Source organism: Lagopus muta, chromosome 6, assembly GCF_023343835.1.
Source record: "Lagopus muta isolate bLagMut1 chromosome 6, bLagMut1 primary, whole genome shotgun sequence".
NCBI classification, from domain to species: Eukaryota; Metazoa; Chordata; class Aves; order Galliformes; family Phasianidae; genus Lagopus; species Lagopus muta.
The window spans coordinates 41,310,702-41,333,020 of NC_064438.1; the positions used below are offsets into that span (position 1 = coordinate 41,310,702).

Here is a 22,319-nt window from a genome sequence, read left to right on the forward strand (position 1 = left end):
TTTTATTATGTTGGACCATGACATCCAGGGAAGATATTGGTGGTACAGCAGTAAAATTTGAACCTCCCTACCAGTCTAAAGGATACAGACATTTTAGCAAAGTCTGTTGTGATAAGAAAAGGGGAAATGATTTCAAACTAAAAGAGAGGAGATTTAGATTGGATATAAGAAGTAAGTTTTTACAATAAAGGTAGTGAAGCACTGGAACACCTTGCCCAGAGAGTTGGTGGATGCCCCATCCTTGGAGACACTGAAGGTCAGGCTTCCCTCACATCTGGTCTGTATTAAGCACTTCTGGTCTTGAAGGACAAAGCATTTCATCTTAGTGATTTAAATTCCAAATATATTTCCAAACAGCATTGCAAGGCTCCTACAGAGCAGCTTGTGATGGGACAATTAATGAGAACAGCTGAAATGCAGTAGTTCATGAGACTGAATAAGTAGAAGTTCATTTAATTGAACAAAATCTCCAATTTCTGTAACTATTATTTGTTAAAAACTTATGATGAAAAAAGATGAATATTTTAAAATGCTTTATTTGCTGCCTATATGAATTCACAGTTAGTGAGGATTCTTTTGTTTCTTTTAATAAGCTGGATCGTCAAGGAGGAAGACAAGAACCTGTCCTATAGCCTTTGTAGTTCATAATGGATTTTGCAGGCTGGTGCTCTGTAAATAGGATTGACAGCTTCATCTTAATGGATTCTTAGATCTTTCCATTAAGAAACAGTGGGCAGATGTAGTCAAAGGATACAGTAGCTTAGTCTCTTGTGCAGTAAATGTTATTGTTGTATTGTCGATGCAAATAATTTATACCTGGACTCATTATCCTCTTTTGCCAGTTTACAAGCTCATATCATTCAGAGCAACTTCTGCTAGAAAGAAAAAGTAGCATCTCAATCTTTCCTGCTGAGGCAACTTTTCCCAACTGAGGCAGAAGTGATGTATTGCCATGTTTGTCAAGAGAGCTTGAGGTACCTTTGGAAATTTCAGTATTACAATGAGCCCTGCGTGAGCAAATGGATTATTATAGAACTAATTAACAGTGACACTATCTGTAGAAGAAACTTAGATCTCAAGCCATGTCCTCATTGAATCTACTACAAGAATTAGAAGTTAATTTTGGTATTGAGTAGTGCTGTCCTGTTTGCATTTGAAAGAGCTTTACAGGGAAGACTATTGGAGTCTGTAATGAAATCAGTTCAACATATACATTCTGATAATCCTCCCTTTATGTGAAACTGCTGAATAATTATGGTCAACTTTTGCAAAAATAAGTGTTGAGTGGCGACACACTCAGAGGTGTAGGTATGCTTGTGCCCGTACATACATATATGCATATATACAACTTTGGGTAGACAAAACTAAGTAAAACCCAAAGAAATACCTGTATCCAGGCATTCGTTCACAGTTTTTGTGGGGAATGTGCAACAAATAACCCCATGAGCTACCATCTATCCTCTTACCTGTAGTATCTGGGCCCAAGGTTGCAGCCAACTGATTCGCATGATATGAAATTATTATATCTCACTGAATCATTCTATCTTTTGAACCCCAAGCAGAAGAATGGCTAGTAGCATTAATAAAAAGGTTTGTGCAAAAACAAGAGCAAGAAAATTCCAGTTTATTTTTGTGACTGACAGCAAATAATTGTCGGCAGGCTAAGTGCTCGTGTTGGTAATGTGCAGTTGATGCTTGTTGGTTGCCAGAACGGTGTCAGTTAGTTAATTTTTTTCATACATTTCCATTTTCTATTTCTCAGAAGTTTTCTTGTATAACAAAGAGAGCTTTGTTCTAAGACGTCACTAAAATGGACAATAGAAAATAAACTGACACACTTATGCTGTGTAATGTCTTAGTCATATGTGTGAGATACATATAAATTTAATCACAATTTTTTTAAAGGACAAACTAAATTTGGAAAATCCCGAATGCTTTAAAATGGGCTTAATGGCAACTGGTGATTCATATACGTGTATACATGTATTACAGATATATATATATATATATTTTATATATATATATATATCTTATATATATATATATATAATCATATATATATATAATATATATATGTATATATATTTTCTTACATATATATATATATGTAAGAAAACCTTATTGACCAAGAGATTAATCTGACAAAGCAAATATATTGTTGTGCTTGTGATCTCAGCCTGCACCAGAAATATATCGTCTGCAGGTAGAAAATAACAGTAGTTTGGTGGAACCCAGCAGTATACTCTAATTCAGTGGAAAAACTAATGGAAGTATTAAATGAAATTAGAGTGCAGGGAAAACATTAGTAAAAGAGATTGGAATCTGACCAGAAAAACAAACATCTCTTACCCCCCAAAAAATCTCAATCATTTTAATATTTAAAAGGAAAATAATAAAAATAATATCAGTTCATTATCATTGGTTTCTAAAGGAATTTAGGTGAATGAGTGATTCTGTTTAGATCAACATTTTTGAAGTCAGGCATATGCCCAAAAGATTATACCTCTTAACTTAGACAGAGCAGCACTACCATTGCTGATGGCAGTACATGTGTCATGTAGGAATCTCACTTGCTGGACTCCAGTGATTAGGTAGGAAGCAACATGCTTGTTTTATTGATTGGGAGGGGGGGAAAAAAAAAAGGTAGAGTTCTTCAAACAATCTAGTATGCTGTCACTGCAGCTTTTGAATAAGTGGTTTTCCTGATAATTGTTGACTGTTGTCAAAATACCATTTCAGTTCTAATGATGGAATTGTCTATGATTTTCCCCAACATTTCATCAACTTTCAATTTTAATTATGCCTCTGGGCGTGGATATAGGCATAATTTGAAGCACAGAAGGTTCAGTTCAAACATCAGGAAACACTTTGCAAGTGCCTGAGCACTTGTAGGTTACCTACAGAGGCTGTTGCATCTCTCTTCTTGGAGATAATCAGACGACATCTGGACATGTAGGTGTAAGTGCTTGAGAAAGGCAGTTGGACAAGATGACCCTGACTGTTCCTATTCAACCACTGCTGTTCTATAAAGAAACATAACTTCACTCAGGTCCTTTGGTTCATTCAAGTGTGTTTGTGTGATAGAGAAACATGCCTGCAGGGGAGATGCTATGGTATTTGACTCTGAAGAGTCTATTAGCTAAGTGCAGTTCCTGCTCACAGTGTCTATTTGATGTAAGATTTTCCTGCCAAGTGGATTTACCTGGAGAAATGTAATGAAGTTGTGATGACCACTCTCTGTGAAATTGACACTGGAATGATTAACAGTATAATTCTTATGCATCATTATGAACAGGCACATGGTATTAGGCAAATGAAAGTGAAGCCTCTGGTGTTTAAGGTTCCAGGAAGCACAGATGTACAGAGAATATTTCTTGCACTGGGGCAGCTTAAATGTCTCAGTTATGCTTGTGTTTCTATTACAGCGCCTCTTTGCCAAATGCAGTTCCCAGACATTTACCTACAGTTATGAGGATGTCTTTATCTTGGCAGATTGAAAACATCTAAAAAGTTCATTTTGACATTCTGAGTAGGGTAGATTTTCTAGTGGAATGCACTTCTCATTCCATGAGGGAAAAAAAATTCTGAGAAGTTTGATGTGACTTCTTGTATTTAGCATTAATCATGAGGGAAAGAGCTGCTTATTTTACATTATTCTAAATCCTTTGCAAGCACTTAACATGACTTGGGAACTTTTTTTGTTTGTTTGTTTCACAAAATTTCCCAGTGAATAGGGAGGCCACAGTTAACCACATAAGTAAATAATGTGCTTTTCCTCGCTTCCTTTCACCATGCATTTGCTACTCAATTGCTTTTCCTTCTCGCAGCTTGTTGACTGAAGGTGAAATAGACCAAATCTGCTGGTTAAAACTTTGTACCTACTTAATTTGACTTTAATTAAGCATCAAGCATGACCCCATACTGGCTCACATCTCAATTCAGACCAGATACAAGCTAAAGTGGAGACCTGGGACAGGTTTATAACAATGTTAGGAGCAGAGGGAATGGCTGTGGCATCAAAATATATTTGTGCCTCCAGGGCCCTGATATGTACCATGCAATTGCCCCGTCACAGGAGGTAGGCAGAAGTACATGAGCTGTAGGAAGTACAAAGTACATGGCATGCATACAGATACATATGTGGTTTTTGTTGCATGTTTCTCTACTCTTGAATCAAAACTAACACCTCTAAGGCCAGTGGCAATGTAGATTATGAAACTACTGCTATATCCAATGAAAACAGAAAGAAAACTTTACATTGTTTTAATTTCAATTTTAATTTTTTTAAAATTTTGATTAAGATTTTTTTTTATACGTAGCTGGAATTTTCAGCTAGAACTCCTTTCTCACAGTATTAGCCATTGAAGGGCTAGGTGTCAGTTTAACTTAGTTTTTAAGATTACCTTTAGTTTTTATGAGCAGTGTGTTTCAGGGTAGGACAAATTGAATTTCTAAGAGTAGTTCCACGAGAGTGAACATAACTGAAGGCTTATTCTCTATCTTAAAAATAAAAAAAGTTTTACTAATGTTCTATTCAAAAAGTGCTTGATAACTGAAATGATTCATGTATATATAAAAATATATGTATTGATTAATTAATTTAATATATGTATTGTATATGTATTATATGAACATACATATGTAATACATATATTACGTAAAACAGTCCTATAAGCTGCCTCTATTTCACTATTCTGAATGGTATTTCTGCAATACTAATAATTTATCATGTTTAATGAGATAAAAAGATTTCAATTTAGTAAATTTTGAATATCCATGTTAATGAAGGATAATGAGAAACTGAATGAGAAAAGATAAATCAGAGTACTCAGATTCTGTCCCGTGAATAATAAACATCAACATCAAATTTATCAAATAATAAAAAAAGCCCCTATATTTTTGTGAAGTGGTGTTAATGCACAGGGTTCTGTGGAACTTCTGCATTATATTTGTGTATTGATGTTACTTAAGATTGCTACAGCTATGTAAATATTAAAATTAGAGCAGGGAGGGAAGCATATTTCCTCTTCCTGTGGAAACACACTTGTTTTCTTGTACAGTGAGAAGAAAACAAATAGTGTGAAGAAAGCACTTCAATATTCCCTTTGAAATAAAAGTATTTAAATATTCAGATAATTTCAAATGTTTTCTTTCAGTGGAGCAGAATTTATTAAATTTGATGTTGATGTTTAGGAAAGTATAGTATAAACTAAAAGAATCATATCACAATTGGAACGTTCTTTTTTTTAGCACAATTTTTATTATGATGCCTTTGCAACTTATCATACGTGTCCTCCACCCAAGGAAAGTATTCAAAACTGACACATTTCTGTTAACCTTTTCTTGTGAATGACCTTTTGTCATAAGCTTTTGGACTATTTGTATCTCAAAAATACATTTTTCTATGAAGTTTTAGAGAGACTAAAATGTCAGACATCTTTCCTCTTCCAGATAAACAAAGGCAAAGCTCTTCTACCATGCAACATTTTATTTTTAGAGATCCGTATGAATAGCCTGATTTACACAAGTGCTGCGCATTCAGCTTTATCTGTCTGTGAGAATTGTTGAGTACTTGATGCTTTTTAGAAATCATAAGGGGATCAATTGAAAAGTAATCCTTAAGAAGAAGAAAACACAGGATATTTCTATGTGAACATCATGCCCTTGTGAAAAGCTTCTCTGCAAGTTTGTCAGCTCTGCTACGCTACTTAACACTTTTCTCTAAGCAAAAAAAAAAAAATTCAATTAAGAGCACATGAATCATTTTAAATAGTGTTAATTCGAACATCTGAATCTAAAAAAAGGAGTATGATTTCCGTTAGAAGTTGTTAGATGAAATGATGTTGTGTTATCCTACTTTGTTTGAATCCAAAGATTATTCCACAACTGAAATATGCATTAAGACCTCCAAATTTTGATATTTGAAACAAGCTGTTTTCTCTGTGTTCAAAGAAAACAAATCTCTCCAACACTGGAAATCCTTATACTTTACAATGTTATAGGAATCTTAGAGTGTCCTTTACAGATAGATGGAATAAATGCTATCAGTTTGCCCTTAATGTCAAATGACACTCCAGTTGAGACATGGTTCAGGTCAGCATTTTTACCTCAGAGCTTCTCTCCTTGTGCTTGGATCAAACTAGTTCACACTTAAAGATTTCTAGATAGAATGCCTTAGTAGAGATGGTTGCTTTCTGCACCAGCTCATGACTGCTGTATAGATAGCTGTGTGGGATGACTGTACAGTGCTGTCATTGAAATCTGCTGGAGGGGGTTCTGAGATACTCAAAAGTTCTTTTCCTACTTTTGGCTTCCTTTGGATGGGAAGAGCATTAAATTCCGCTGTATTGACCCCAGTGTGTCTGTTGAAATTGTCTGTCATATAGTCACAAAAAACCTGCAAATATCAGGGACTAAACTCTAATCCATCACTATGAATTCTGAGCCAGTCCATGGCAGCCAGTGGATTTCTTTCAGATTTATAGCTATGTTAAAGGGTAACATATAGGCATGGAAGATAATGTGGTTTAAGGTCTCTCAAAAGACTGAGTCGGAATTCAAAGTTCAGCTATATTCTTTGAGGATTCATTTCTTTGTTCAGACTGTCCCTTCATCCTATGTCATTTGCATTGCTGATTCCTACCCTGCTTCTCAGAGGACATGAAAATATGTAACCAATCATCTTCTTGTTCACTTTTTATAGATTACTTTGATGTTCAAAATAAATCTCTGTATGCTGTAGATCAAAGAAGACAATTCCTTTCACCAAAGCAGTACAATAACTGAATTAGCATTTAATTTTGTTGTTGTTGTTGTTAATTTTATGTGGAGAGCATCACACTAATTTATCTGCTGTGACTGGATAGGTCTTCAGTGAGATTACAGGTAGGAGAGCAAGAGAATCATAATTAGATTTCATAGTTCAACCAGTATTTCAGCTGATCAAAACACTTAGATTAAATTGACTGCTTAATTTAAAAATACATATTAAAAAAATGGGATAGAATAATATGAAAATATATATGATATGAATAATATGAAAATATATATTATAAAAATGTATTTCATATATATGTAAAAATCTATGAAAAGTTTTCCTTTTTAGCTTAACATAAAAACATAACTGTTCAAAAAGCTCTCAAACTTTGTTTCAGGAGTCAATTTTTAGCTTTTTTTCATTAGTTATTTTCTCCTTTAAAAGTAAACTGACACTAATTCTCAAATATAATTTCAAAGTTAATAATTGAATCATTATGCTTTAATCATTTTGAAAGTAAAGATCAAGCTTCACAGTTATATTTACGAAGGAGGTCTGCAAAACGTTAACAAGTTTCACCTACATTGAGCAGTCATTCTTTGCACTGTAATTTAACTAAGTTTTATGATTATTATTGATGAATAATGTCTATATTTTTAACCTTTCTGTCCTTGCAAGATCATGGTATGTTGGTTCATGTACTAATTACATTTCAGGAAAATAATCTATTTGCTATTATTCATTTAAAATATTCATTTCTGGTGGTACGTTGTGTATAAATCTACAGCTCCAGGAAGTGAAGTTGCAAAACACTTAATACAAATCATGTCTGAATTGCTATTGGAGCCATGTTTCTAAAAACATGCTAATAGGTTGACTATTTCACCCTCAAATAAGAGTGTTTCTTAATATATTTAAAAAGCCTGATGGTCAAAAGGAGATGGCTATTGTAATTGTTACTGTTGCCAGCTAGATGTGGCCTGATGAGTTTGGCTTTTCAAAATGCAAATGTCATGTAGATTTCAGTGAGAGCTGAGTAATAATCGAGCAACTCTTCTGAGTTTATTTGTAATGTTTTTTCTTTAGGTAAATTGTTTCAAATGTTATCATTACATTATTATTAATGTTTATTAATATATTTGTTTTAATTTGACTTTTTAACTCCTGCAATAAACATACCATGAAAACTATGTTTCAAAAATCATCTATTTTCGGGTCTAAATTTGATTATCAAATGCTTACTGTGATTTGCACAAGAACTACATTAAAGATAGTGATTAGTGTAAAGTAGATTTGACATTTATGTTTATTTTCATAAATGGTGCAATTTTGCTTTCTTGGAGTTCTAAGTGAGTGTAGATGAGGGGTCAGCAACATCAATGCAGCCTAACAGTAAAGGGAAGAATTTGCCCATGGTATACAATTCGTACAAGGAAGTTTTTTTTCTTCAGGGAGAAAAAGATGTATCTATGGGGCTGAAAGAACAGGTAAAACTTAATCAGTCATTCTACCTACCATACAGACTACAGGAGTGAATTTTACTTTGCCACCATTCTGTAGGTAGTAACTTCAGCAGCAGCCTCACTGAATCTGTATGATTTTAAATTCAATCTATTCCTGGAAGCACTCAAAAAAAACTAGATTGTCTAGACTGACCTGGGATAATAACCCTGTGCTTTTCATCCTGTTCTAATCCTTTATGCACTTTGATAACACGTGCAGAATTGCACTTAGAGTTCTGCAGGAAAAAAAAAAAAAGTCTGTACAAGGTGTTCCAGTTTTCTAACTAACACCAAGACATTTAGGGGCAAATGATATTATCATGAATGTGCAGGGAGCAGATGTAAATAAAAAAAAAAAAAAAGAAATTTTGACCTGAAGACCAAGAGCCAAGAATCAAGTTTCTTATATATGTAGAGCAGTATCTTTCTCCCTCTCTCACTTTTTTTTTTTCTTCTTTGACTATTACTACCTTTTTAATAATTGCTATATGTTAAGAGAATTCATGCCTTTTCCAAAGGTATTTGGAAACAGATCTCTTTGTCAACAGATATCTCCCCATCATTCTACATACTTTAGGATTAGAGTCATGATAACTGAAGTTCAACTCAGTCTGATTTTTGCCTCAGGCTCTGGCTGCATGTTCCTGACATTTCACTGGCCAAAAGCATGAACACTTCAATGAAATGATTCAAGAATACTTCCTTAGGAAGAGGGGAAAATGGGACTGTGTTAGTAATAAATTTAAATAGTGATTGGATTATACTGAGCCATCAGTCAGTCTGTTTCTGAGGAATTCTGGTTTGTTTATAAGTATTTGAATTTGGAATTTCCTTAGAAAGCCTTTCTTGAGCTTTTAAGTATACTGGATAAAATGTATAACACAAAGAAGACTGATGTGAAAATGTGCCTTTCACACATTGTTTCAAGTTTGACATGTAGACATAGCCTGGCATATTTACTCAGTGTTGAAATCCTTTCTCACAGTTTACATCTATACAGTGCTAATTCAAAAATAAAATCCATGTTTGGAAGCACTATACAATTACATCAAATTAAAATTTCTTTAGTTCAAGCAAGACTTTGAAAAGTCCAATAAAACCATAAATTATCAGAGTGCAGAAAAGCAATGTGCTTTCTCCTGTAATAGATTGAGTTTCCTAGATTACTGTTTTTTTTTCCTAGCATTGCTAGGACTAATTCCTTGAAAAGAACATTTTTGTATAACGCATACTTCAATGATTTTTATGCAATATTAACTATCTCAAATGCTTTATTTCATATAATGCAAAAAAATAATAACAAATACTTCATATATTTGAAAACTTCCTTGTACAATGGTGAACCAGGAAGGATTAATATTTAATTGAGTAATTGAATAATATTTCAGTGATATCAGCATCTGTCCCCCTTATTTATTCTGAGATAAGAAATTTGAAGACCATTTCCAGTGAGGCAACACAGTACTTCTTAAAAAGATGAAAATAATTATTTTTTAAATGTTGTGGAGAAAGGAAGGAAATATGCCAAGTAATATTATGCCAAGTAATTATAGAATTTTAAGGAGCATGTACTGTATTGTTAATGTGTTAATTAAAATAATTTCTTTCATAAGTCGTTACTTTCATAAGTGGTCACTTTGCAGTGTATGATTTGGTGGTTGTACATGACCCTTCAGTTAGCGTGTTAAAATCTTAAACTGGGTGTAGGTGTAAAAACTGTATCAATTTATGTTGCTAATGAAGACATAAACTATATCAAGAGCAAATATTTAATCTTTCTTGTCAAAATGGAAGAAATGTACTTCCTTAAGTAAAAAACTTACGGCTATAAAGTTTTTGATTTGGAACTCAAACACATCCAACTATCACAAATACTCATCTGCCATAAAGAAAACACATTCTCATTTTTGTCACTCTTGAAGTATTAAATTTTGTCACTCTTCGTATTAAATGTTTTCCCCTTAACTTTTCAGAAATTGCTTTTTTTTTTCCTTATTATTTGTTAAAAACACTCTATTCCTTAAAGACTTCTCCTTCTACCTGAGCAAGTTGACTCTGCCATCTATGCAGCATGTTTGCGTTTTGGAGACTATGAACATAACTGTTTTGCAAAAATAGCTGCCGAAGACTCTTGTTTATTAATCACATTGTGCTTATTAATTTTTCATATATTTCTAGTGGAATGTTATCCTCCTTAGTCTTCTGTAATTCAGTAGAAGCCTGACACTAAGGGTCAAATGGCACATTTTGACTTCAGATAAACTAGGATAGATACACTAAATTGTAATTAGAAGAATTACTCCAAGTTTAGTGTGTAGAAAATATATAGTAAAAATCTTAAGGAGACCAGTTACAACATTCATAACATTTATAGTCGATTCCTCACAGTCAATGTACAAAGCCTCATCCAGCCTGGCCTTGAATGTCTCCAGGTAGGGAGAATCCACAACCTTGCTTTGCAAGCTGTTCTAATGTCTCAGCACGATCACAGTAAAGAATTTTTTCCTAATGTCATTTAAATCTACCCTCTTCCAGTTTAAATCTATTTCCCCTCATCCTGACACTATATACGCTTATAAAAAGCCAATTTAGCCATGATGTATGGTGTCGTAGGTGCTCTATGTGAGATTAAATGAGTCAATACTGAAGTCAACAGAACAGTTTTGAGTGACTTGAATCAGATCTCAAAAGTTTGGGCTAAGTCTTATGTATATTCTTCTTGTTCTGGATAACACTATACAGTAGTGTAATTGACAGCAGAATTTTGCTGTTGAATTAGGCAGCTCCTGCCAGTGTTTTATTGTCTTTTTTCTTTTTGAAAGGAAACTGCTGAAGCACTGAAGTATGTTCAGAGTTATGGTGCAGAAAATTAGAAATGAGTTGGAATAAAGAAATGAATTCAAATTGTCCATCTACAAATATTCTTTTCAATAATTCAAATTTCCGTAATAATTACCAGGAAGGGAAGTTACAAGATTTCACTCTACGCTGGAATGCAGAATTTACAAGCAAGCTTCCACTAAGTATGTGACCTTAAAATAATAGGAAGGACTTTGTATTTTATTCTAATTAAAGAAATTGATTTCACTTCATGTTCTGAGCTGTTACAGTCAGATGTATCATACAGAAAAAGAGTGGGGAAGTTGGCCCACATATATTTTGTGCCCACGTACTTGCCTGCCTGGTACTGAGTAGGCAATGAAGTAAAAAAAAAAGAGCTTAGTCCAATCAGTATTTTCTAAGATGTACTTTTTATCTTTTTCTCTGCTGTGCATAGTGGCTTTTGTTTTTTCCTCAGTCTCTTAGAATAGCTCTCATAGCAGGATTAGGTGCATCTGTTTACACACCCAATAAATAATCAGCAACTGCTGAGCTGAGCATACATTGATTCATACAGAATGTTTATATATTTTCTCCTTGTGAGCAGCCTGATATTATCCAATTTATCTTATGCAAGATACCTAGCCCACAGAAGGTTTAGCTTTAATTTACTGGGTTATTAGTATCTGCAGTCTCTGCACTATCTGCAGCATTTTGTAGCCATAAATTATTTGGTAGCAATTATCCCTTAAAATGTAATGAATGCTTGTTTTCTGTGTCCTGAATTCAGAACAATTGTGAAACTGAAAATACTTGAGCAGGCTCCGTGGGCCTTTTCTCATAGGAAAATTGTATTTGTACATTTTGAATAAGTAATCACAACAGTAAGTATATATTTCATTTATAAAAGTGGTATAATTGAGTAGATAAAAGATGCGTATTTTCTCTTTCTAAGCTGTCTACAACCCCTAGTCAATCTCAGTTAAGTAGATTGGAAAATTAGCATTGACACCAATATGATTTGAATTGCTACCAATATTATTACAATTATTATTAGTGTTCTTATTGGTTCATTTGTTGACTCGAATGAAGGTTTTCCTGTTGATATGCTAAATAAGATAAAACTGAACCAGGCAGTGCCTTCTCTGTTTGAATAGTACTACTGGCCTTAAAATACACAAGCTTTTTTTTTCAAAAAGGGAGTGTTCATATTTTAGATGTATTTTGCTTTCTTTGCTTTTGTCACTACTTTTCAATGGAATCATAGAATCACAAGGTAGGAAAGGACCTTCAGGATCACCTAGTCCAACCGTCCTCCCATTACTATTGGTACCACAAGCACTAAACCATATCTCGTATCTCCTCATCCAGATGCCTCTTGAACACTGTGAGGGATAGCAACTCCAACACCTCCCCGGGCAGGCCATGCCTCTCGACTCAAACTGCACTCTGGGCAGAAGGTGCAATAGCCCCTGGTTCGCATATTTGATTTCCATCATAAAGCAGGAAGAGCTTAATAAGTATCGGGGTGTAACTTTCAAAGGGAATAGGTCATATCAAAGGAACATATGTAGCTTCTGGAGAGTGGAAGAGCTCTTAAATCCTGCTGCATAGGTGCAGTCAGAAACAACACCTTGAGGTATTAAAGAAAGTACAACATTATACATAGCTAGAAAAAAAAAAAAAAGAGAAAAAGAAAAAAAAAAAAAAAAAAAAAAAAAAGCCCACGTTTTAGACTTGAGTTACTTCTAGCCTCAGAGATTCCAGATAACAATTATACAAGTATTTGGACACAAAAACTGAACTAGTCATTTTCAGATTTGCTCACTAAAACCCACATTATGGTGTGCCATTCCAGACGCAATTATGGATCATCAGTTTAAATAAGGAAAAATTAGTTGGCACTGTGAACAAATAGCATCACCTACACAAAAGGCTTTGAAAAACTGGAAAGCACTCTTTTTTTCCATCTGTGGTTGAAGTACAAGCCTGGTCCCCTACTGAAATTAATTCTAGTTTTGCAGTTTACTTCAGTGGGACTAAGCTGTTTTGCTTACTTCCTATGCTTCGCATATGCAGCTTTTCTTCATATGCACTTGAATATCAGATGCCTTTTTCTCAGACTGCCCTTATCCTTCTTGATCAGTCTACAATTATCCTCATCTAGAATCATTCCATTTTATATCAGTTGATTATTATGATTGACGTCTAGCCTAAATCAAACAATCAGGATTGCGTTTGCTAGACTGTGCTTTTGAATGAATAAAGAAATTATTGTATTTTCCCTTCATAGTGCAACATACACTAAAATTTACCCTAAACTAAATTAAAAATAAAAATAAAAATCAGAGTGGCCCTGGATCCAGAAGGTTAAATGAAAATATGAATGATCTTGAGTGAGTTGCCAACAATTTTTTCTGGAATGAGCATACAACCACAGAGCAGTAATGTTTAAGAATGGTGAGAACATAAAGCACAGAGCATTCCAAGTCTTAGACCATTATTTTTTCTGGCATAACAAATCTCTGATAATGCAAACAAATTCTATCTGGCATGTTAATGATGTATCAAGAAATCAAATAATGTAAACATGAAACAGCAGCATTAATCTGCAGGATGCCAGGTGTGAATTATAGGAAAAAATTCTGGATGAACTATACAAGTGTGCTTGGGGTAGACTATTAAGCTTTCAAATTTTTAAAAAATGTATCTGTGGGCTACTGCCATTTACATCCTACTCAACCTGGGAATTAGATCTCAATGATGTATGGTAGCTATTAAATTGTGGATAGTAGGGCTATGCTCTGATCCCTGCAGAGCCACTAATTGAGTTGTTCGTATATTAATGGATAAATGTTGAATACAGCTACGGAGACTAAAAAAGATCTATAGTTCTCTATATGTTGGGATAAGCACAAACTCAGAGCAAATTTAACATTCATTCATCCTCCTATGATTCCTATCTTCTGGTAACATTTCAACTACTTTACTAAATAATGACAAATGTTTGAAGCTAAGATGTCTGGAGAATGAAATTATTTTTTCAAAGTTAATTCCTCCAAAGAATCACTACCTTAAAGGTTGCTGTCAAAAGCAACTGGATTGAATTATGCTACGTACTGAGGGAAAAGGAGAGAGGATGCATGGAAGAGAAATATGTTATACATTCCAAATCTGCTTTTTTTAATGTTAGGTATATTAAGTTTAATAGCTTGAAGCAGGCTGTTTTGTGTTTTGACAGTGGGTCCATATTTATAATGATTATTTTAATTATCTGTGCAGCCTCACATTGCTACTACATATAAAATTGTTCTGGCTATAATTTTTTTAGGAACTAGAGTTCAAAGTTTATTTTATAGAATTATAAAATGTACTGTGTGGTAGTAACACTCAAGAGGTCATCTAATTCAACTACCTGCCATAATCAAGACTGTCCTTGGCTTGGTAAGAGCTTTGATCAGGAAAGTCTTCTCCAGAGACTGAGATTCCACAGAATACTTAGGAAACCGGAGTGTAGATAACTGCAGTTTCAATTCTGCAAACACAGTGTGTCTAAGTCCTAGACTCTCACTGCATTTCAGTCAAGAAGTATGAAATATGTGAAATTTATTTTAAATATAAATACAAAAGCAATATGATGAGAATATTCCTTTATGTTATATTTGAAGGGCATAGTTTTTGTGCGTATATGTGGATTGCTCTTAGATATTTTGTAGATGCCACTTTTCTGAGATAATTTTAAATCATAGCCAGAGTTCAGCTGCATCGTTTAGCCCCAAGATGATCCAACATACATTAATTAACCCCACTGCTGCTCATAATACCTATTGATGAACAAATCTATTAAGGCTTCTGAGACTAAAAAAAGTTGATAATGCTAGAACATTTTAACCCTGGTCCTTTGAAATTAGGAAAACTCTGACCCATATGCAAAGTTTCTGGCTGGCTTTAGCCAGTGATTAAATGATCACGTGCTTATTCAAAATACTCTGTCACTTTCTGTAGTCACATTCCAAAAACTTGAAGAAGACAAAAATTTGTGAACTTTCAGTGCTAGTTACAAAATACTTAAACTGGTTATTCAGAAAGTGTACAATGGTTGTACGTCAGTTAAAGGTATTGGAAAATCTAGAAGAAAACTACCAGTGGAAATGACTTCTGAAGACATAAGCAGTAAATTCTCTGGTTGTCATTCTCAGTGGGATGGAGTCAAAACTGGAGACATAATCTCATGATACCTTTCCAGTATTACCATTTGTAGTGTCATGTCTATGGATAATGATCCAGTACTAAGTATATGTGTGTACAGGAGTATAAATTTCCACATGTCCAGAAAACAAAGTTTTGCTATTCATGCGTTGTCACAAGCAAATCTAGGACACATTAAACTACCATGGGTGCAACAGTATGGCACTTTATTTTATGAATGTATCATGTTGGATCTACCAGAACTCAGAGAATTACTATTATTCACAGACGCAGTCTAGCCTTTTATTTTTTTTTAAAGTAATTTCTCTTTATCTGTCCAGCTTCTTGGAATATCTGTACTACCTGAATCTCAATCTATAGATAAGAAAACTGTATTTATGCAGAAAAAAATCCCCAAAACAGGATCAATGTGGGATGTGTGAGATTCTCATTTAATCTCTTTTCTCCCACAGAAACTGTTGAATTAGTACCAATCTGTGGAGACCATTGGAACTGTGAGATAGAAAATTATCTCTTTTTTTTGGACTGTTATGAGGACTGGGACAAAATGTGGCAGATGATATACTGGACTACTTTGGGAGGAGTGTTGCCAGTGGATCAAGGAAGATGATTCTTCCCTGTATTCAGCACTGGTGAGGCCTCATCTGGAGAACTGGGTCCAGTTCTGGACTTCACAGGGTGATAGATATGGAGACACTGTAGAGAAATCCAGCAAAGGGCCCATGAACATAATGAAGGGGTTGTCCTATGAGGAAAGGCTAAGGGAGCTGAGACTGTTCATCCTGTCTCCCCCTAACTCAGGGAGGATCTTATGTTTGTATATATATATCTGGAAGGAGAGTGCAAGGAAGGAGAGTGCTTTTTCTGTGGAGCCCTGTGACAGGACAAGAAACAAAGGTCACAAACTAACATAGGTGGTTGTATCTGAATATGGGGAAGAACATCTGAACATTGAGTGTGACCAGGGGTAGACTGCCCAGAGGGAGTATGGAGTCTCCCTTCTTTGAGATATTCAAAGTCTGTCTGGATAATGTTCTCAGTAACCTCTGCCAGGTATTCCTGCTTGAGCAGAGGCACTGGAATGGATGAACAAAGTTAGTTCCAAACTTAACCATTTTGTGATTCTGTGACATATGAAAATATAGGGAAAATTCTAAGAGATTTCCGCTAATAATCTGAAGGTTTGAAAGCTTGAAACATTCCCCATGATTCATATATAACAATTCCATTGAGTTTTCACTCTGTTATCTCTTTCAAATATGAAAGCTGTTTTGGTCCATGCTATTCTTCAAGATAGTTTTAGATATTTATATTATGATTGTTGTTGTTTTTGTAGATCAATGCAGATCTACAGAATTATGAGCATTCATTTAAATTGGAAAAAAAAAATCTAACTAAAGCAAAAAAAAAATCAGGATACATTGCAGTATACTTAGTTTAGATCTACAGGATGAAGTACCGCTGATAAACTCATTGTGTGGAAGGCACTTTGGTAAATTCCAAATAACCAAGCCTTTCTAAGTGTTTAATGCACAGATAATGGAGCTTTCAAACCCAGAATGAGAACTTTCTGCAGAACTCATTTGTGTCTGTAGCATTGTCTTTGATACTTTGAAGGCAAACATTCCAAGTGAGGAAATTTAGACTCCATCTATCTGGTGAAAAAATTAAGAGATTTTTGCTGGAATATTTGGATCTCCTTTACTAGTAGATCACATTCTAAATCATGTTCCTTTGCTAATCCATGTGGAGAATCAGACTTTCTGCTTAGGTAAAGCCTCAAGAGCAATCGCTGTCATTCTAGTTCTTTTACCTTCTTGTGCCTCTGCTTTAACGTTTTGTTTTCATCTTTCAGAGCTAGCTGGCCAATGAAGATACATAAAACAGAATAAAGGAGGGATGGTTTAAGTTGTCAATTTTTAAGTTCTTGTAGATAAGCAGCCTTGAGATATCATCAGAACTAATAAAGTCAGCAACATATTTTTAAAAAGACCCTGAAATTGCTGAAACTGCATACATACATTTCGGAAAATCTGCTGAACTTTTGCAGGATCGAACAGTCTTGAATTAGACCTGGTGAATATAATACAGACATGGGAGTTTCATTTCATCACTATCACTAATGCTTATAAATGGTATTCTTGTTGCTAATGCTTTGCAATAAAAAAGCAGGAAGAAAAAAAAAAAAAAAATGAAAGGTTTTAAAAGTGTAAAACAGGCTTAAAAAAAGAGAAAGATTAAGACTATTGAATGCATTACTACAGCATATTTCAGAGAAATATCAAAATTCAAATTCCTGCTCTGCAAGATCCAAGGGAGACATTTAGTCTGTACCTTCTCTGGCAATATTCTTCATCTAGGTTAAATAAAGTTATTCTGTAGAAACAGTTTTACTTATTAAGACTATGCATTCACTGGTTCAAACAGTATTTCACTCTATAGTAAAGTGTTTAGGACTGTTGCTTCTTGATCTAAGAAACGGATTATTAGTTTACAACTCTAGTCAGGTTATACAGACACCTAAACTTGTGGTAATAGTGTTGGTTGGTAGCAGTAATGGTAATGGAACTGACCTCAATGTAGGTCACCTCTCACAACAGAGAAAGCATGTTAGTGTCACTTCTAGGTCCTTTTATGATTTTTTTTTTATAGCAGTTTCCTGTTTTTTCAGTATTTCAGTTTCAACGAGTCAGCATTCTTATATGAAGAAAAAAAAAGCATCCAATCAAACATTTTCTAATCATCCCTATTTTAATATATTTCAAGTTGTTGGAAATCAAAGCAAAGTACAACTTTAGGAGATTGCATAAAAGGAAGAAAAGAATCTAGTGACACTTTTGATAAAGAGTAGATATCAATTCCTGCTTACATACCAGTACCTGTAGTTCCTCCCTGGGGAAATAAATTCTAATAGCTGCACAGTGATGAAGGTATTGTTCAACACATTTGTATTTGTCATTCATTGACCAGATAATATCAAAGCACTGTTTCATAGTACTTGAACTTGCTGCATCTAAATTAGCAAGAGACTCTACATAAATAGTGGATGACTTGGACAGGAAGCCTGTTGCAGTTCGCTGGAAAACTGCCACATTTTCTGCAGTGGAAATGAGATGTGTAAGGTGGCAATGAACTGGAAAACACGCAATATAATTAGAGGAAGCTGGATCAGTTGGGAAAGTGAGTGGATTCAATAGCAGACTTTTTACAAGGTTTTTTTTCAGTGCTTGTGGAGAAACTATTCTCCTGAATAGTTGAAGTGATCCCTTGCCAGAAGGATGTCCACAGCTGATACATGAACTTCAGTTTTTGGTGTGTTTACCTCAACTAACAGTCCCTAGACTCAGTCACAGTTTCCTTTTATTTATGCCTTTTACAATTTCCATCGAATTCTGATAATTGTTTTGGAAGAAATTTTCCACTTTTGATTTTCACAGAGAAAAATACACATTCATTCATGAATTTAAATTATTCCACATACAGAAAAACTTTTTATTGAACATGGCCATGGTGTCTTTCTTTGCCTTACTCAGGGCTTCTTAACACCATCAGGGTACATTAACTAGGGAACAGGGCACACCAGCCAACACTCTCTTACTGTACCTTCTTCAGACATGAGAAATTGGTTCCCAGATCATTGAACTCTTGTGATCTGAGAAAGAACAGATTTGGCAGCTTCTCCACTTGGCTCATAGCTCCCTTGTGTAAGAAGACATAGGTATTTGTTGCACTCTGATAAGTGTCTCAGAGTAGTTAAGGCAGCGGTTTGAGAGTGTGAGCTTGTTTCAGAGAATCCAGTTGTGTTTACACAACAGTAATCTGGGACTGTGTGTTCAAAGGACATGCATTGTCTACATATGTTGTACATACAAACATGTGCTCCAGTATTAAAACTTGTAAGTATTTTGAAAGAAATGGCACGTTTTGTGCCATTGTGCATATGATACCCAGCCCACATAGCAGTTTTCTTCATTAACTCACAGATGCTCAAGATACTTCAGGGACACCTTCTCAGGAAATTAGGTTACTCATCTTATTAAATAATAGGGTGCTCTAAAGTGCCCTCTCTTCTCCTTCAGCAATCCGGGTCACATTTCTTACTTTTTCTTTTTTGGAAATACTTATTTTTGTTAAAAGATTTATTCATATCTTTCTGCCTTAGTACTGAAGAATGATTATGTGTTATATGCAGTCTGGTGTTACCTCATTTGGAAAAAGAAAATCATGTAACTCTTTCTAAGCCACTAAGCCACTGTTGTTTATAGGCTAAAAAGAAACAAAAATGAAAGACGAGCAAAGGAAAAAGGAAAAAGGAAAAAAGAAAAAAAATGAATGTTTTTTGTTACAATAGTCCTTTGAAACTAGATGAAATGATTCACAGTTTTGGAATTTTCAACCTCTCCCTTGGAATTTATTGATGTAGAAGCAGCAGACAGAAGCACTGGGCTGCTTGTAGGTAAAGGAACCATTCTTCAGTTTCACCCTAAGAGTGGTTGCTGCCTCAGTAAATGAAACAGACTGTGACAAAATGAAGAACAGAAGGAGCGAGTTAGCTGCTATTGCACGTTATGTGAACTGTTTTTGGATTTAGCCCTGGTGGTGGCCTCTTGTAGATTGGTTCTATCCGAGACTGTGAGCTGCGGTGTTCTAAGATAAATTATCAAATGTCAGCGTACCTGGGTTAACAATACAGTACTCGGGCTCACTTCTGGAGTTGGGATTGATCCTTTAACTCCACCCTGAAACTACAGCAGTTCTATCCTCTCCTTTTTCTCTTTACAGATAATTTCTAATGCCTTTATCATTAGATAAGGTTGGTGAGATATAACGTAACTTCCTTTTTTATGTGTTTTGAGTGACTGAGAATGAAAAGCTACTGACTCACAGCTGTAAATCCCACAGCTCATAGCAACTTTCTGATGACATCAGAGATTTTTATGCACCATTAAGAAAGAAGCTAAGTACTCCAAATCTGAATTGCAATCCTTTTTGTAGCTCTCAACACCCCAATAACAGGCTTTGCTTCTTGTATTATTTTCTTATCAGGATTCAGGTACAATATTATCTGTTTCTCATGTGGCAGTTCATGATGACATAAATACTTATATTACAAAGAAATTCATGTTTTCCCTGTGGTGATAGGAAAGATGAGGCAAGGGACTGATCTTGGCCATGATCTTGGACTGATCTTGGAATCCAAGTCATACAGTAACAGCAAAACAGTTCTTTTGCAGCATGTTTTTAATGCTTGTTATTGTTTCATTATTTCTGATCATAAATACTAATACCCCTATTTATTTTGAAATGGCTGTCATTCTTGATGTCCACTTCTTAAAGCTAGGCAATGTGCTTCCTACTTTCAGCTGGAATTCGTTTATCTTGTTCTCCTCTACAAAACAAAGCTCTTTGTTGTTTTGTTTTGTTTTGTTTTTATTTTTCTTCATGCAGCATGAAGGAAACAGCTCAGTTCCTACACATGACAGAATACAATGACTGAAATCGTTACAGTGGGTTTGTCACTAAGCTACAAGAAAGATGGAATTACTGGGATGTGATTGGTCTGTGTGCTCTAAGAAGTCTTACCATGACCATGAGCAACCGGTTCAAAAAAAAAGTTATGAAATCAAATACTCATGACTAGTGCCTTAAGTCATATGTTTTTGTAGCCTTGTTTGTGCACACATCAGGTTTTCAGAAAATGAAAAGGTAAGAGATTTCTCCTCACTAACTAGTGAACACTGAAAGTTCAAAAGTCCCCTCTTAAAGAATGGTCATTTACCTTTGGCATGATAGTTTTGAAGCACGTCTCTGTGCAATGATATGTTTCTGCAGCAGTAACAGTGATTTTCAGTTCTGCTTAATTACTCAACTTAAGCTGGAGAAAACTTTGAGGAGTCCAATATTTCAGTTAGGAATTTCACCATTTATTTCCTAAACTGACTGTTCTTTATTAGAGAATCTAACGGAAGAGTCCTCTATATACTGCAGCTTTCATATTGTTTTAATAGTTTTACTGATTTAGCAAAAGTAGAATGTAAACATACTGTCCTTATGTACCTCATAAATATATATAATCATTCTGTGGCAATTTTAGTTCTGAGTGTTATTTTTTATTCTTACTGATCTTCTGTACAGTCACTCATCTGCAGCTTTTAGATTACTTTCCAAAGGTGAAACTCATCCCTCTCTATTGGAGATAGAAATATTAATTCACAGAAAGAAGCAGTTATTCCTAAAGGTGTCAGTATTTTTACAGGGTGTCAGTATCACAGACCTTTTAGATGCCAATGATATTACTCTTCAATAAAAAAAGAACAGTTCAACATTGAAGTTCATTTATTTTGAATTACATATACAAAACATGAAGCTCATCTTAGTAAATGAACTTACAGTTCCAAAGTAGTCAACAATATCTGCAACTATCAACTGAGATGTACATTATTGCACATGCATATGCATATACAATGATGTGAGCAAATGATTTGTAATGTAATGGTTAAGGCAAGCACTAAATATTTTGTTTCATATTTGATCTTGAAAAAGAATTAATACTTTTCTCACACCTTTGTGTGTAATAGGACAGTAATTGATGACAAGAGTTTATATATAGTAGAAAAAATGAATACTGCTCAGACATCTGTTTTATGTATGTGATATTCTTCCAGTCCATTGCTGATACTTAGTACATTTGGTATCAGGTACGTTCAACATTTATTTTATGGTGATGTCATCAGTTCAAACATATGTCCCATTCTATATTTAACTGCCTTTTGAAATTGCCATTATGTTTCATACTTGGTCTGGATTTATAACCTTTAATATCCTTTTACGATTCAAGACAGCATTAATTTATACAGTTCTTTGTTAGTGTGTTTCTATTAATTTATGGAATTGTGTTTTTGTAAGTGCCTTGAAATTACTTCTTTAATTGAATATCTAAGTCCCAAAACAAGAACTAACATTAATTTCTTTGCTTAAGAGTAGGTGGCTGACTTTTTATTAATTTTTTTTCCAATTTCATAGACATGTGA

General features: G+C 34.5%; 1 long non-coding RNA gene across 1 annotated transcript in view; it reads left to right on the forward strand.

Moving 5' to 3' along the window:
• The window catches only part of LOC125694355 (uncharacterized), a 93,612-nt gene that overhangs the window by 6,688 nt on the left and 64,605 nt on the right, over window positions 1–22,319 (forward strand). The gene's annotated exons all lie outside the window — the stretch shown is intronic.